An 18,452-nucleotide genomic window follows, 5' to 3' on the forward strand; every position below is an offset into this window, starting at 1 on the left:
CCTTCGGCAATTAATACGGCCCGAACCGTAACGTGCATCCAGGTGACTTATACCTCAAAATGTGCGTCTCCATCTTGCGACTACGCGCATTACTTTTCTCTTTCAAAAGTGTTACCGTGGCGATGCTAGATGCCAAAAAGCGTGCCCCCTTAATCTGATTGGTCCATATTTGATAGTTCTCCAAAAGTCACCAAATTTTGCATGCAAGCCAGGCCTGGTGATAAATTTGATATTTCATGGTTTGCATTAATGGGCGTGGCAAAATGGCTCAACAGCACCCCCCGGAAAACTTTTCTCTGCCATAACTTTTGAATGGTTTGACATAAAGAGTCATGGGTGGTGTCATGGGACTCGGTATTGAGTCCTTGACCATAATTGGTGAAAATTAGCCCCGCCCCTTCTTTTGATTGGTTGTCCCTATTTCCTGCTATAACTTTTGAATGGTTTGACATGGAGAGTCGTGGGTGGTGTCATCAGACTCTGTATGGAGTCCTTGACCTTCATTGGCCTGAATTAGCCCCGCCCCTTCTTGTGATTGGTTGTCCCTTTTTTCTGCTATAACTTTTGAATGGTTTGACATAGGAAGTCGTGGGTGGTGTCATTTCTGATATGCTTATGGGGGGCGGCGGCCGTGAGTGCGAGGGCCCGTTCATCGCTGCTTGCAGCTTTAATTATTATTGTTATTGTTATTATTATTATTATTATTATTATTATTATTATTATTATTATTATTATTTTTATTATATGTTTATTGAAAAAACTTTAGTTTCCTTACATTCAAAAAGCCATTTAAGCCATCTATCTACTACCTAACAAAGACAGAATTTGTGAACTATATTCACGTTATAAAAATATAATTAATCAGACGTTTCATGACGGTGTGCCATATTCCAGCTCAACCCTTGAGGCGATAGAGGGCGCTGTTTCTCTTCTGCTGGGGACAGGGACGGGACAGGAACGGGACAGCCTCCTCTCGGGTTTCCTCTCACTTTTCTCTCCGCTGTTCAAACCCCTGAGAGGGAAAGAAAGCAGTCCCAGTCTGCGACCCACTCTTTTGGCTCTCAGGCTGTTCGCAGTCCGGTGTCCAGCACTCAAGTCCTGGGGATAAATCCTGCACAGCCATCGTTTGTTTTCTTTATCAGAAACCAGTGAGACTCCAAACTGCTGCAGAGTGTCGGTGCTGGTCAGAGAGATGTCCTGCAAACACAACACGGTGAGTTTTTCCTCATCTTTTTTTTTTCTCCCTGCACTAGGCTCAGTTTCTGTGCCTGATCTGTGGGAGTCCACGATTATAATCTCCAGGCCCGTTTGTAGTTTTAGTTTTTGCTTTTTTAAGGGAGGGGGGGTGGGATCCTATGCAGGATTCTGTTTGAGGGTCCTAATTTGGTAAAACTCCTTTGTGATGCATTGATCCGTTATACTTTAATGAGAAAAGAAGATTGGGGTTGTTTGAATTTGTTTTAATAAGTTCAAATGCAAATTGAGTAAAAAATAAATAAAAAAACTGAATTTAGGAATTTATGAACCTGCAAATTTGTGAGCAAATTACCAACAATTTTGAATTCATATCCCTGCAAATTAGAAAAAGAGGAAAAAAATGACTTTTATTCCCAACTTACAAACTTGTGAGGAAAAATATCAAAAATTCAGATTTTATAAACTGAAATTGTAGAGGAAGATCTACAAAGTGCAGCTATAATTTAAGCTCTGTAAAGTATTTACCTGTAGATGGCTCAATTTTGTTTCTGCAGTATTATTGAGGCTGTCCTTATATCTTGAGGGCCCCCTTATGGGCATGGGGGTTACATGCAGCTGCACAGTTTGCACACAGCCAAAAAAGACTAAAGAGAGAAAGAAAACAGCTGATGATGGCATCAAGTCCATGCAGACTTGACCTGAAGATAATAAACTAATGACAACCTCGATGATGCAGATCGTATCCTTTTTAAATGAATAACATATTTTGGCCACACAGCTCAGGTCAGACTGTGGTTATAAAGGACCCTCCTGCACCTCCACTGCAGTGCTTTGAAAAGAGTTTGGCCTGCATGGCTAGAAACGTTTGGACTGAAGCTCGCGCTCCAGGGTCTCTTGTGATGCACAGGAGACTTTAGGGACAAAAGCTGTTTCTCTGTGAGTGTCTGCGTTTGTGTGTGGGGGAACTTCAGCTCAGTCCTGGGGACTGCCAGGCTGTCGTCGTGGAGACCGGAGGCCACAGGTGACCTCTGACCTGAGGAACTCATGGAGCATTGCAGGAAGAGTCCTTTGAGTGTGGAGGTTATGGGTGTGTGCTGACGTAAGTGAAGGAGCATCTTACAACGGAGAGACAATAGGTGTATAGGCTCTTGGTGGAGACTGTGTGGTGGTAACCATCCTGTAATTTAGCAGAACTCAAAAGAGGTGTTAGTGGGGTGATGCTGAGGTGTGACTGAGGACATCACTGCGTGGAAATCACTGAGACAGCCTAAGTATTGTTTTGGTTTAGTGTCACTGCACAAAAATGCATTTTTCCATCCCACCCACTTAATTATCACAGAGACTTGACTGAGAGATGAGATTTAGGAATTCAGTTTTGTCGTGCAGACGTTTTGAGTTACTGAAGCATAGAACCATTTGTGCCAACCCACTAAAATGAGGATGAGTGGAATTTAACAGGTCCTGTAAACAAAAAAGACATTTGACTCCATCTGTTACCTCTTGTGGTTCCTTTTGAAATGGAAAGTTTTGGCATTGACTGGCTAATAATCAAAACTAGCTCAACGTTTACCCAATTTATGAAACAATATAGACTGGGGTTTATGTGGACAGAAAAATGGCTCTTATTATTTTTCTCTTAACTTACAGTACTTTGCAAAGAAACGGGTTTCTCACGAGACTCACAAGCTTACAATCATCAAACTCCGACACTCGGAAATCAGCAGCCCTGTCAACTCTCTGGATCCATGCGGTTCTGCTTGGTTCATGTGATTAGTTGACGTTCTCTCTTTAGCATCGAGCATCTGTCCCAGCCCAGAAGACTATCATGGAGATAGTCCTATGATCAATAAATGATTTCTTGAATATAAATTAAGAGGGTTTACTTCGAGATGTAAACCACTTGTAAAACTCAACAACAGAAAACAGATCAAAAGAATCGTTTTCACAAAGGCAGTATTGTGACCTAAAGCACTCTGCGTCATCAGTCAAACATGGTGGAGGTCGTGTCATTGTATCGGCATGTGTGGCTGAGAGTGGAAATGGCTCTCTGCTGTTTCTTGATGATTTGACTGGTTGATGAAATAGAAAGCGGATACTTCTCTACTTTATACAGACTCGTTCAAATGCTTCATTAAGGATCTTCATCATGAACTTTCACCTAAAACAATTTGTGAGAGAAGTCAGGAGCTTTTTTAAGATGAGGAATGTGTATAATCTTACTCAGCCAAGTCAGAGACATGATTTAAACCCAACTGAGCATGACTGAATAAAGACAAAAATGAAGGACTTCAAACAATTTGCGATTATTTTTAATATTACCGCCACATTCATCTGTTACAGTTAATTTTACCTACTTAGTTTTGAGACTATGGAAATGGAGGAACTGTAAAATATAGCTCTAATTGTAAAACATTTAAAGCTAAGTTATTGTGAAAACTTCTTGTATTAAAGTTTGGCTGTCTTGCTGTATCCGGTGAGTTCTATTAGCTTATGCAGATCATTCACTCTCAGTTCATGTATTTTTAACAACATTTCGAACAAGTGGCAATCATTATTATCATAATATAAATAGAATCTTTGTGTTTAAGTATTTTTTAATTTTTTTTTTATCGAGAATACCAGAGACTATTTGTGTAAAGTAGCACATCTTGTCTTTTTGGTGTTGTTTTCTCAGCAGAATCAGCCCAACAGCTGATGTGATGTCTTCCTTCAGCTGTTTGAGCTCCCAGGGGGTTGACACTCTCATGAGTGAGTGTGTATTTGTGTGTGTGTCCTTAAACCACTGGCAGCTGATGAAACACTAATTCTGCTGACCGTGAGATGCCTGCTGACCATTTGCTTAGCGTTGCCCAACCTAAAAACTCTGTTCCATCAACCCATCAGGAGGGATACTGAATGAAATCCACCTCCGCCCTCCCGTGCATTTGTTTTGATGCAAATTTGTAAAGGTGCAGCTTGACGCTGTGCGCTGGTAGAGCTAAAGAAAAGCCAGCATTATTGCTATCGCTCTAAATCACGGTGCACTGGTTTGAAGATTGTAAGTACACGGTAAGTTAATCATGTGTGCATGGTCCAGCAGATGGTGTAGCGGACAGAGAATAATAGTAATGGCTTTGTGATCCTTGACAGACATTTCCCCTCAGGCTGGCCATCCAATCAAACACTAATGAGCCCTTGTTCCACTGACTGATTTCTTCTGTCTCCTAAACTTTGGTTCTTCCTCTCCTCAGGTGTTCGTCTCCTTTCACCCTATTTTCATATTGTTTTCTCCTAATCTTAAGCATATCCTTTTATCCTATTCTTTCTTTCCTGTGTGCACTCATCTTATCAACTCTTAATAGATACTGCTATGCCTGATTGCTCTCAGGAGAAAGTGTCATGCTCATACACTTAAACTCCTCGCCCTCGCTCATCCCTCCGCCTGTGGCTGACCTGATCCTCTCTTGGAGCCGTCTGTCACTGTGATTAAACCCTGGCCGAGTTAAGAAAATCACTGTGGGACCTGGCCAGGCATGCAGGCTGTCTGCCGACATCCTGCCACACTAGGACATAAGGCTGTTAAGATTTCACAGCTCCAAACAACCACAGGAAACAGCAAGAGTTTACTTATCGCCACTAACATCAGAGGAACATGTTCGTCTTCGTAAGTAACTACAAGCAAATCTATTTTTATGTTGGTCAGGTTTTAAGTCTGAACCAGGTTATTTTCCCAGTTTTTTTTCTTATGGCTAAAGGCTGAACTTTGACGGTATGTCAACACCTGCCTGGTCAGCTTCATAACAGGGCGACTTCCTTCTTGGTCTTTGCAGCGGTTTTGTCTCCGTATACAGTGATGGACCCAGAAGGATCTACGGACTTTGAAACTACACCTGGTGGCAGAAGTGCACACTAAAAATAAGGAAAAGACACTAAAAATAAGGAAAAGAAGAAGACAGCCAAGTAGGAAAGCAAACTGGAACAGTGAGATCAACATTGAATTGATTGATGGCTGTTGTGTTTGCTGTTTGCATCCACTGCAGTGTTGATGATGTTACTTTTACTCGAAGTAAACATTGAGACAGCTGAACAACATCATCTCTTGCCTACAGCGTATCCAATCAGCTCTGAGTCAACCCCCCCCTTCCATGCATGCAGCAGTTTTCCAGGGCTGCACTGACAACCTAACCTGCAGTAGGGATGTGTTTCTGCCCCATAGATGTTCCTGAAAATTATCTTTACAGGATCATTCCTGATAAAGGAGACACATGTCTACGATTTAGGGCCAATCCCAATGTTCACCCTACTCACTACCACTTCACCCTCAAAATGAAGCCACAAGGGGTAGGGCTTTGTAATCTTTCCTAGGGATTGGGACACCACTTGCTACGTCACTGCGTGGTTTACGTTCGGGTACGTAAGCGACTGCGTAGTTACGTTTGCACATACGTCACACCATATCAGGAAGCCGAGAGCTAAAAGCAAGCTAGAAGCTGTTTTAATTTCCGCTGTAGCGCTGTTAATATGCCACTTTATTAAGTTTTAATATTTTTTCAGGCATAAAAGTAACCGTTAAGATCCCCAACCTGGGCTCAGTTTATCCAAATAACGCCTGTTATTTCCTCCGATGTTTTCGGGGGTGAGAACAGCCTGCCGGCTCGGGAGCAGAAACTGGTTCCGCGTTAAATCGACGCAGAGCCTACGGCGTAACCTACGCCGTAGGCTCTGCGTTGGTGTAACGCGGAACCATAAATCAGCCTTTATCTTTATCGAGATCTGAAAAAACTTCGCAACAACAGGCAAGCAAGTGATTACATACATTCACTGAGTGAATATTATGAAAGTAAAATATATATTTCTCGCTAGAAATGTAATCAAAATGCATTTTTATGCAGAAACGAACTCAAAATATTGAATTTATTCACTAAAAATGAGAAATGTCCACCATGTTTTTTTGTTTGATTCAGTCTGCAAATGAAGACGTAAAGCATTCTGGGAAATTTTCTCTAGCCCTCGGTCGGCGAGTCAGCAACTGAAATCCCTCTCAAGGGCTAGATTCATACCCCCTAGCCCTCGTTGTGCACACTAGCCCTACATGCAAAGAGGAATTGGGACACCACTACCCTCACGGGAACGCGCAAAATTTATGGGTAGGGCTGAAAAGTAGGGCTAGGGGAGTATTGGGACTGGCCCTTAGGGCCAGTAAAAGTACCTCAGACTTCTGTCAAAGGAGACACGCCTTTGTGAACATATTTGTGCATTTAAACTAAAACCGAGCTACAAATCATTCTTACATTGATAATATCATTCAAAAATACCTTGAAAGTGATGTTTATGTTGCCACTGGTGAACACAAAAGAAACCAAAAGAGTTAACAATGATGCATGTCACTGCACAAAAACAAATAGAAAAGACAAAAGCAGCCTTAAAGAACAACTTAAAGTCTGTTAGAGAGTGATTTTAATCTAACTTGCATGATTTTTTGTTATCCCTTACCACTTCACACCATGAATATGGGATTTGGGGTGTCCCGTGGTGTCTGACTCCAGAACCTTAGCAGCAAATCCATGGGGGATTTGGAGGGAAGGCAATGCCTTTGGTACTTTTTTACGTTCCTTGAGTTTTTTCTATTATTTTGGTGTGACAGGGAACATTGTCTTGCTGGGGGGAGGCCAGCCACTGCTGTTGCGAGGGGGGTAGGTGGGATAAGACACCACCAAATGATTTCTAGCAGAGCATTTCTCTTGAGTGAGACAGTCACTATTTCTCAATTCATATCTCTGTCGTAGCACTGTTGTTTCTGATCCGTCTGAGTAAGATAAAGTAGGATGGGTGTGCTGGTATCTATGTGTTATCTGATTTTCATTTTATAAATTAAACAACATGCGGGAATATCTTATCAAGCACTTAGAAGCCAGATCTCTTCTGGCGCCTCCATGTAAACATCACTGTCATCCACTATAAATTGATGCCCACCGGGACCTCATATCCATTAACTACCAATATTATTTCAGATAAAGTATTATCTACTTCACAACAGTCAGTTCCTCAGAGACTCAGTTTCATAGAAAAGCAAATGTAAAGTACTGAACATCACAGATTTTTGATGTGCAGCATGGGTGGATCTAGCATCGTGAGTAAATACCTGTGCTTATTTCTGTCGGTCAACATTTCTTTCACTGCCAGATAACCCAGATTTGTTAAATGCCCTATTTTATTTTCCTGAAGATGATTGTTTTCAGTAAATCTGTGGTTACTAATGGTAGTATTGTCAGGTCTGGGAGTGTGGGAATCTGGAAGGACCTCATACTGTGTCCTTTTGTCTCCAAATTTTACCAACTCTGCTGGCTGCCAGAAACATGCTCCTATCTCCTATCTGCTGCTAACTCAGGCGTCGTCTCATCCTGGGAATATTGCCTTGTTAACAAACGTGAGTGAGTCGAACTCTGTGTTTTCACCTCAGTACGGCCTTATCACTTTCCTCATATTTTTATTGATTTGAGCTTATCTCCCCCAGCCCGCTCTCGCCTGCTTTTGTTGTTTTGTTTTTTTATAGATACCAACAGCAGCGGTTACCCTCGTTATGAGCACTGTGTGTGTGTGTGTGTGTGTGTGTGTGTGTGTGTGTGTGTGTGTGTGTGTGTGTGTGTGTGTGTGTGTGTGTGTGTGTGTAGGACCCAGCCCTTGTCTCTTGTATTTAGTCTAGAGAGTTGGGGTGTTGCACAACAAAAGGCCAGGAGTCAAAGCCCTGCTCTGAGTGGGCATTGTTGTATTTCTAGCTACTCTCTCCACTCCGGCAGCGCTTCGGTTTGCTGTCACATCCTTTTTTTCATTCTTTTTACATAAAATCAATACAATGGTTTGAAAGGTTGCAGTCAATTAATGTGGCGTGCTCACGTTTCTCTTAGGTCACTCAGGTGGAGAGGTGGAGCGATGCACCTGCTGAAAACGCCCTTCTGTCTTCTTGCAGTGGTTATGAGTTAAATAAAATGGAATCAGAGGTGGTTTGTACACCACATTGAAGGGGGAAACTAACCTGGCTCTGTTAAAGGGTAGAAAAGAAACATAATGTTCATACGTGAGTTTTAGAAGTAGTAGATTTTGTGACATTAGATGCTTCTTCCTCTCTCTATTTTGTTGTTGTGTTTTAGTGACCATACAGATGGCACTTTTTCCTGAAAATTTGCAGTATACTTAACTTCTCCAGACAGCCAGAATGCCTCCCTTGGTTGTTTCCTGTGATGGTTTTGTCTTGAGGAGCTTAGGAAGAGGAAATGAGTCTAGCTCCGGCTGTCGTTTTGTCTAGTTGACTGGTCATCGAGGTACGGCGTCTGTGAGCAGGCAGCCTCCCGTCCCTCTCTGCTCCTTTTTTACCCCCCACATCTTCATGGATTTTGTTCTCCATGTTCTTGCTCCCTCTTCGTACCCTCCATCACTCCTCATTCCCAGCTTTCCTGCTGGAGCTGCTCCGTCTGCCGGCCTGCAGACTCACAAGTGCATATCTGTGGAACCTGAGACCGAATACGCCTCTGAGGCCCAGATGTAATGAAAGGGGTAGTGTGGCACCTGCTCAAGTTTTAGACAGGGGTCTGTTATCTCCCCCTTTTTATTTTTCCCCAAATCTTCTTCTAACTCCACCATGCAGACCAAAAGGCACCATGACACATTGCATTCTTGCCGTGGAATGCCTTTAGCAGCTCATCTCAACGTAGTGAATCTCTGACATGGTAATATGCCTTATTAGCTGAGATTCTTGTGTGCACAACCATTGATGCCAGCTTTAAGAAGGCCGGGTACCTTCTTTAATCCTCTCAGCTGAGCGCCTGACATTGTATAGCAAAAAAAGGGGGAGAAGAAGACGCTCTCTTCTGGTGAAGAAGCAGAGAACAATGTCCTCTCTCTTCTCCTTCCTCGGTTATGAGCATCTCCGGCTTGAAACGTAACTTGATATACTGTAGTGCAGAACCTGACCAGTAACCCGGCTGCAGGAGGGGAGACTTACACACAAGCTTTTGTCCAGATGGTCAGCTCTGTCTCAGCCCCCAGATGTCCTAATTTTCCACTTCTTCCTCATCTGCAGTCACATGTTTCTTTACTACCTTCACCCTCCGTTCTCTGTTCTCCTTGTTTGCATTTCCACCCAAGTCTAATCCCCCTATTTTGCCTTTTTTTTTTTTTTCTATCTGAGAGCAAACAAGACATGCAGCGCTGTTGTTGCGTTGGTCCGCTGAGGCCGGCGCTTGTGTTTCACCGTCGGGTTAGAATTCAATGCCTCAATGCCGGTTCGCATGTGGGTTTTGGCTGAAACTGGAGGAACCAGTTCAACCACGCTGGCCCTTGTGAGAACGCAACGTCAACAAAGAGATGAGCAGGAAAAGTGGAGGATGAAGAGTGTAGTGCAAAGCTCTCCGAGTTTAATCAAAATTGGAATAGAGGACAGTTTAGTGGTTCCTCCCAGTTCCTTGTGAAAACGGGGGTAAATCTTTAGTGGTGCTAAATCAGTCCTCAACTCTATCTTCTAATTGAATCAGTACAAAGTGATCTTTCAGGGAGTTTCCTCCTCGTTCACATGCTTCTCAGTTGTCATCAAATACTGAGAAACAGGAAGTTTAGCAATGTTTTCCTCCGTGGTGTGAGCATGAGACCAAATGAGACAGAAACTGAGTGAGGAGCGACTCGGGAGCAGTGACGGGAACTCTCAGGTGGACAAACACACAGGTAGAATGTTTTTCCGTCTTGATATCTCTGGACTGTTTGCAATGTTTTGTCTGGATCCGTGTTCACCCGTGCAGGGAAAAGTAAGGATTGCTGTTTGATACTGACTTTTTGTCTTTTCTGTTGGGAAAGGTTTGACTTATTAACGTAGAGGTTGGCAGTGTATGTTTTAAACCCGCTGTGATCTGCTCCAGAGCTGCAGAGAGGAGGAAAGAAGTTTGTTTATTAATTACCTTGATCAGGAGGAATGCATGTTTTCAGTGAAGCTGAAATAAAGTTGTAGTAGCTTTTTAAATACCTTTTTTTTTTTCTTTTTAACTTTTATGCTGGGCAAATGATGCCAAACAGCAGCCCCGGCTTCCAAACTCACTGCCAACCCAGCGCCAATATGCCAGTTAACCGCTGTTAGTTTCTAAATGCAACCACATGCATCTTAAACAACAAGACGTGTAGTGATTTTTCTCCACTTATCAGTAAACCCGTCTTTCCTTACATCCATTCTTCTGCATCATGGTCTATTTTTGTCCCAGAAATTCCCCCGGAGGACTGTTCATGAATCTCATTATAGCAAAGGAAGTAGCCAGATTTCGTTTAACAAATTTACGCCACAAAGCTCCTCTATACAGTGAACTTCAAACCTATTTGGCTGAAGAAGCGGATTTCGGAAAAACAGTCCGTTTATTTGCAGAGAAACTCCACAAGAGGAAAAAGTGCAGATCCCCTGTCAAGGCATGGGCATGTGTCAGCGCCGGAGTTTACCACCGGACATGCAGCCTTCTCAGGTCCTCCTCTGGTGTTACTAATGCAGATTTATTTATAATGTGATGAGTCATATATTTTATCTATGTGCTTTTCTTAGAGTCTGTTTGATCTGTGATTCTGATCAGTTTTCCACTGCAGTCGACTTATCTTCATTTTTGTGCTGAGTGGGTGGTCTAATATTGGGAGTGTCTTTTGGATAGATACGCTTGCTCTCACTGCAGATGTTGAATCTGTTCAGGTACGGGTCAATGCGATTCTATTGCTGTAATCACAGAGCGGTGACTCCTTCACGAACCGCTCCAGGAAATAAAGGAGTCTCTGCTGAGCCTCTGGCGGTAAAGAATTTAATCAGAAGCCGGCTGCTTCGCGTTTTTGTCTTCATCAGCTCAATTGAATGCTATTTGCTGCATGCTATAATTATGTCGCAAAATGATCAGATGTTTAATTGATCTCTGACTTAGAGGTTCTCATGGGATATATGGTGGTGTGGATGATTGGAAAAAAGAAAAGGGGTCCTACAACACGTCAGGGGCCTTCAGCAGAGACGTGTTTTAATGTTAACCTTATCAGTGTGACCTGCGTTGTGTGACGGCACATTAATAATTACCCAGAAAGAAATGTGGGGAATGTGAGTTTATTTCGACACGGCTCTCGATGAATGTCTGCAGAGCCCTGCTGATAGCATCAAGTGGCAAACACTGTGTTGTCACTTGCTGTCAAGGTGAACAGAAACAAAACAGAACTCAAATTGGATTCGGAGCAGAGTGAAATAAATTGCATGCCTTCCGGGCTGTTGGCTTTCTCACAGGTTCCAGTGAAGTTATGCAATTTTCTTTTCAACGTGGTATTGTAGTTTTTGAAAACAAAAAAACAGGCACTAAGGGGTAACAATCCAGTGTTCTCATAGTGGCGGTCTGGAGCCTGGATAATTGGGGAGGGTTTTCTCAGGAAGGGAATCCGACGTAAAAGCCTGTGCCAAATCAGAACACAATGATCCTCTGTTGTGACCTCTAAAGGGCAAAACCAAGCGGCGTTCGCTTTATTGTGCTTGAATGCCTTACTGTAACATGAAAGTAGGAACAAAATTTGTTATCAACAATGATCTCAGATGCAGATGCTTAGCAAGCTTAGTTATGGTTTTATTTATTTTTGTTGGTAGGAGAATTTGAATGAATAAGTCAGTCTGATTTGACTTGATGGCGTGACAGAAGATAATCAAGAGTGAGCAGCCGACACAAAATGCAGATCTCATACAATTATTAATATGGTGATTTTTATTCCAGTCTCAGCAGAACGATACTTTGTCACAGTTAGCCAGCTGCAGTAAGTTTAACTGCAATAAAACACCAATGAAGACATAGAAGTATTGTTAGGATTTCATCAATTCATTGTGCCTGCCTCAATACATTCCTTTTTTTTCTCTTATCGATGCTACTCTCTCTGAATTCAGGTAAAACTTACTGACATGACATGTAAATACATGAAAATGCAAGGTCCTGTCCGGTGTCCAGGCCCTGACACCACCCCACTCATTGTGATCATATGCTGTGTTTGTTTTTTGCCAAATGAGGCTCTGGGAACTCTGACCATTTATCTCCATAACATCTTTGTTTATCCTCAGGACATTTTTGCAGAAAGTCCAGTTTTTTTCGCTGTACTGTCATGAAAGGTAACCTTTAACTGAGAGGGGTTATCAGCCAAAATTACAGACTGAAACAGCCAGGGCTAGCTATTGTATAAAAAAAAGGTCTCATGTTATTTAAGAGTTAAGAATCCTTAAAAAAGAAGGATATACTGTCATTCTTTTTCAAATGACGGTATGTCATTTTCATTTTGTCCATTTTAAGAGCTGAAAAAAGCTGTACGTATTTAGCGTTTTCATATTGACATGTGTGCGGGGCAAGAGTAGAAGGATTGATAGATATGACAACAACAAATGAGTGGGGGATTTGGAGAAGAATCAGTTTGTTCTGAGATTATTTGTCTTTGAGCCACCAGATCACGATCACTCTCTAAAAGCATCGTAAATTGCAGTAGTTGTTTTGAACAGTTGATGCACTAAGAATGATGTTTTGATGCAGGCAAAAGAGTCAGCCTTTTTAAATCATCTTGTTAGGAATGAATGTCATGTAAAATCAGATTTATTTATTTTTTGTTTGGCTAAATTTGATGTTTGTCTATTGGGATAGAATATCATAGTTTGCATGCATGGGTGTGAGTGTGTTTTGCGACTGAAGGTCAATTGAATGTCGTAAAACAACAGCCCAGAGGTCAGGCACATATCCTAATGCTGCTGGCACTAATCTCCTTTTATCTGACAAGTGCATATATACACACATATATGCTAAGAGGTTGAACTTGTAACCTTACAGAGGGATCAGTACAGGCATTAATATAAACAAAGTTAGGGATTATTCAACCAATCTGTTTCACCCAACAAACTGAATGTGGTGTCACAAACATGGCCTTTGCACTTCATCACTGTTGGAGGAAAAACACTGTAGGACTAAATAAATACCTCCATAAATGTCACTTGAATCCAAATAAATACTCTTGTAACAGTGAGCACTTTGTTGAAAGAGCATGAGACCATAAAGGTATCTAGGTCTATGACTACGTTTACATGCAGTCAAAATTCGGGTTATTGCTAATATTCCGGTTACTGAAACATTTGGAATATCGTTATCGTTTACATGCGTGAGCAAACAGGGTTATCCCTGTATACATGGTAATTAATCATTCGGGATATCCCGATCAAACCAGCGACGCGCGGAGAACGTGATGACGCAATTAGCGTCATTTCCGCTTCTTCTTCTTGTATCCAAATTCAAAACAAATGCTGCTTCGCGCAACTTTTCGCTCACCTTCTTGTAAATCTCGCTATCCCGGTACTTTCTACCGTCTAGAAATGCCAAAATGTTCATATCCTTCATTACATTTATGAAGTGATTAGTCTCCTCCTCACTCCAAAAGTGTGGTGTGGTCTTGCGTTTCTCCGTGTTTATAAGAACTTCCTGGACTCAAATGACCAGGATTCCTTGCGAACAGAGCATGCGCAGAAAACAAATTCATGTTCCGTTTGATTGGGATATTCCGTTTGGCGTTTACATGACTGAATATTCGGGTTTTAAAAGGAGTAACCCAGGGGTCATATTCGGGTTTTTAAAAACCGGAACATGAGCAAATTCGGGTTATTCAAAGGGGTTATTGGTGTTTACATGGCCGTGCAAATTCGGGTTATTGCCAATATTCCGGTTTTAAAAGGGTTATTGACTGCATGTAAACGCAGTCTATGGCACAGCAGTATGTTCTCTTCTAGCTATACCTCTCAGCTATTGTCACTGTAAAGCAGAGCATTTTACTATCCGTACTCTGTAAGATGGGCATTTTCGACTTGGCACTCTTTTGTGAACCTCACTGTGTGTTTTCTCAAGTAGTTATAGCAAGGATAGGTCTGCACCGTATCACCTCTTTACAGAGGTGCACCAAGGCTTGGTATTGGGACCCCTGTGCTTGTTATTAGTCTCAAAAGACCCCATCTTTTCAGCACAAACCTTAGCCTGTCTCTCCAAAATGTTTCCATCAATTATAAAAGGCCATCAAGGCCCAAAATAATATCAACACACACACACACACACACACACACACACACACACACACACACACACACACACACTCAAAAAGCTTCCTTCTCTTGGTCATGTGTTGTTGCAATTTACAACATGGGAAAAAACCATTGGGCTGTATCTGGGTTCATACGCTACCTAACCTCTGCTACAGGGCAGAACAGGTGACCTCTTGCTTTGACTACTGTAGCAGCTGTAGCTTTCCCAGCATGCAATGGGATACCCCTACAGATGCTCCAGAATGTAACAGCCTGCCCAGTGAACTGTACACGCTACCCATAGCTGCTCAAAACAAAACTTTGGTTCACTAACATTTGCCTGCGAAGTGACTGAAGGGTATTAACAATTGTGCTCCTCTCAAGACCATTGTGTGTTATCCTTTTGCCCAGGGCAGGCTAAATCCAGACAGTTTTCACTTGTGGGTCCATGATGGTAGATTGAGCTGACAAATGCTACCAGAGCAGAGGAAACCACCTTTATCTACTTTTGAAAACACATCCCTCTAGGCAACACCTCTTCTCCAAACATTTGTTCTTGTACTAGTAATACCTTTTTCATCTACATGGATTTAAATAGTTTTTATGCCAGGATTTCTCACTGTACTGAAGGTTCAATGCTGTGACTCTTGTCAATTGCTTTCAATGACAAGAACTACAAAGTGACTAATTGCAAATCTAATCCCAATATTGTGGAGTCAACAGGGGCAGTAAAGCCCATCAACCTCCTCTGACCTCTCATCAATGTTCCGACAGATGGAAAGAGAGAAAACCAGCGTCAGCTGGTTTGCCTTAAGAGGAAAGCTTGACAGCTGATTAAATCAGCTGTCAGTCAAGGACTGCGGGACCTATAAACAAAATACAGACTGGTTTAGCTGGTGATTCTTTAAAGTAAGCACTTTTGCTGTACCAGACCCGCATCTTGTGTGAGCTCATGCAGTTTCACTCATGTCCAGTTGATATTGAGAGTACACAAAAGCCTGCATAAGACTTTCATACAAGTTTAGATAAAAGATTAAAACATCAGACTTGAAAGAGACTGGGACTGTGGTGACCGAGGCAAACGGTCGTGTTGACCCATTTGTTTGGCGAGGTATTCCCTCACCTCAGCATGGGGGCTTGCTTGCTGGTTTACAAAGACTTGCTCAACACGTGTGGCTGAAGTGTTTCCTGAGAAATGGACAATATTTTCTTTTTATTGTAGCATGGCACTATTTTAGTTAGAGCATGAGGTTGTGTTTGATTTATTTATTGTATATTATTCAATAAAACTGTGTTACCGTTGCAAAGTGGAATATACAAACTATACCAGTGTTTAGTAGTTCTCCCTTGTATGAACTTAAACATTAACATCTGTGTCTGCTTTTAACTGTTGCTTGACTCTGTATCAGCCTGTATGTGGTCAATAAACATGACCTTCAGTCTTTCTGAGAACTGAAGTAGCCATCATCAGTCCGGAGCATGTGAGACGGAGCACAAACCTTGCAGCTTCAGAACCACCACGGCCAACCGCCAGTGAATGATGGCCCATGTTTCACAGAAACACTGCCTGTCATCTCACGTGTTATAAAATGAAAAGTAATCTTTTTTGAGATGTTATATTAGCGCTGTCAGTCAACAAAGAGAAGAGGAGAAGCCGATTAGAGCAGATTAGCTTGAGGTGGTTATGACTTAAAGTCTGGACGCGTTGAACTCGGATCAATCCGACTTCAATGATTAAATAACATTGAAGAAGAGGAAGAAGAAGAAAACTTTGACCCTGATTTTTAGTTTAGTGAGGCAGCTTCTCCCTAATTCACTTTCATCCATGATGTATAACCTGCTGAGAAACAATTAGAGCCTGCTGCACATCTCTCCTCTGCTGTCAGGCCCCAAAGCCAGAGAAACTGTCCCACTCATTCATTACAACCCCCAGGAAGTGTAACAGAGTAGTGCTCTCTTTAGCTTAACATTGCGTGAATTACCTGGTCTGCTTCAGGCACATATTAACCTGCTTAGACACTCAAAGCATGATATCAGAACAAAGGTTATGCTCATATTTACATACATTTAGTTCGTGATCTTAGTGGATTCCCATCTCAGGTCAAAACAAAAAATAATTGTTTTCCCTCATTTGTGATACCATCCTTTTTACCGTAACATGATAGTTATTTTTTGTTTGTTTTTGTATAAGCAGTAATCAATTTACTTGGATGGAAACTCTATCCATCAATGTTTTTTCTTTTTCTTTCGTTTTTTGCACTACCTTTATCCTACCTTGTCCCAGGTGTCATTAGGCTATTGATAGGGTACACCCTGGACAAGTCACCTGTCAATCACAGAGCAGACATATCTAAAACATAGTCTGGGGTGGATTTGTCGATGCTCTGAACCCCACAATGAAAACTCTGGCTCACACTGAAACAATTTGCACAAGTGATCAATAAATTGTCAGCATTCCAACTTATTATTTTTTCAAAGTTGTTGTCATTCACGACTGATTGATATCAAATTAGTTCAGACTATATGTGCCAAGATGCCTTTTCTCAATTACTTTCCATCTACTACCGTCATAAATGGGAATCTGATTCCAATTCTATAAAGGACATTACAAATATTCTCTTATGTGTCGTGTGGCTGGTACCCCTCCCATTCACAGCCATTAATAAATCAATCACAACAGGGCAGGCTTTGCAATGACTTCAACAGAAAGGTCCTATTTAAAACAGCCAAGGTGGCTGGTGAACTGCTGATAACACCTTGGATGTAAATGTTTTCACTGCAAAACTGGCATCAGTATTTCCCCTTCTTTGTTCATACTCCACTGCAAGCCGCTTTCACCATGTCTTGGTTGTATGGCTGTCCAATGGCATCCGGAGGGAGTTTGCTCTGCGTCAGTTGGTAATACTTCCTGGAAGTCAAAGTCAATTCCAGAGAAACTTGACTGAGAAAACTGATCAGGATGGGTGGCCGGCCAGGCTAAGGCTTGCATGTGTTAAACTAACAATGAGGTGTTGTGTGCGCTGCAATTTCTGACATATGATTTTATCAGTTCAGCAAGATCTTTTCCGGTTCAGAGCTGAAACGAATTATCAAATATAAACATGGTAAAATAAGATGTACTAGAGGTAAACATTACCTGCAAAGCCATTATAAACATGCTGGGATTAGTCCTTCACTGAGAACCCCACTGTACCTATGCGTCACAGCTGTGTCAGGAATCAGGGGTCAGGGATAGGTGTTAAATATACTTACTGCAGTTCTCTGGAGAGCAGGAGTTGTGGTAGATCTTCTAATCGCACCGTAGTGTTTTACACAAATAACAGCTGTAATACCTAGGAATCATGGCCTTGATGGAGCTTATGTAATATCACAGTGTCGGCTGTGTGGGAGTTTTAGATGTAACCTGCAAAGTTACCCCACAAATGTAAACAGACTTTGATCAGCCACAGTGGAGAGAGTGAGAGAGAGGGGGGAGCCAGTAGGCCAGAGGTTGGGGTTCTGCTATCTGTGCATTTGCTTTTCATCGGGACTCACTCGAGTGATCCGCGCACACACACAAGTGCTGGGGAGCATCTGTGGGAGTTGGAGCCTTTTGTGCATCAGAAACTGACGAGCCCGAGCTTGTGCTCTGTCAAGCATCTTTGGAATTTGGCTTCCCCGTCCCTCCGTCCTCTGTCTCGGTCCCAGTGCTGAGATGCTTGTCTGTGACGGTTAGAAATGGCCCCTCTTCATCCTCGAGCACTTCATTGAAAGCTTTGTTTACCTGTGAAAGAACCGATTACCATTTTTTAAAAGAACGATTGCCCTTGAAGCGCTTGTTTTGAGGACTTTTCTTATAATTGTAGTAAAGTGGGAGTTGCCTCAAAGCTGTAGCAAAGCTTGTAGGTCTTCTTTGGATCATCTAGACAGCCCATTTTCAACAATGATAGTACGATAAAAATAACAAATGATCTTTTAACAGGATGTCAGAAGAACATTTTGTCCAAAAATGGAACATCATGCTCAATGTGGCCGTATTTCAGGATAAAACATGCATTCATAGAGGGTAGTAGTACTATTCAAGGCTCTCAGAGAGTTTCAGAAAACTTTCTGATCTTAGCAGTAATCTTTTGCAATGAATACGTCTTTCATGCAAGATTGTAGCGCAGCAGCTGCAGGTAAAAAAAAACTGAGCTGGCGGGGGGGGATCTATCTCCGT

General features: G+C 42.1%; 1 protein-coding gene across 3 annotated transcripts in view; it reads left to right on the top strand.

Moving 5' to 3' along the window:
* Nucleotides 1-1,015: 1,015 nt before the first annotated feature.
* The window catches only part of n4bp3 (NEDD4 binding protein 3), a 37,490-nt gene continuing 20,053 nt past the window's right edge, over nt 1,016-18,452 (top strand). Inside the window, exon 1 of one of the 3 annotated variants that reach the window (XM_061724992.1) lies at nt 1,016-1,213. The gene's annotated coding sequence lies outside the window, so the exon portion shown is untranslated. Of the gene's footprint in view, nt 1,214-4,745; nt 4,841-9,548; nt 9,892-18,452 lie in introns of those variants that run through there. The other 2 variants (XM_061724994.1, XM_061724993.1) reach the window with 2 other exon arrangements.

Source organism: Cololabis saira, chromosome 7 (genome assembly GCF_033807715.1).
Source record: "Cololabis saira isolate AMF1-May2022 chromosome 7, fColSai1.1, whole genome shotgun sequence".
Taxonomy (NCBI): Eukaryota; Metazoa; Chordata; class Actinopteri; order Beloniformes; family Belonidae; genus Cololabis; species Cololabis saira.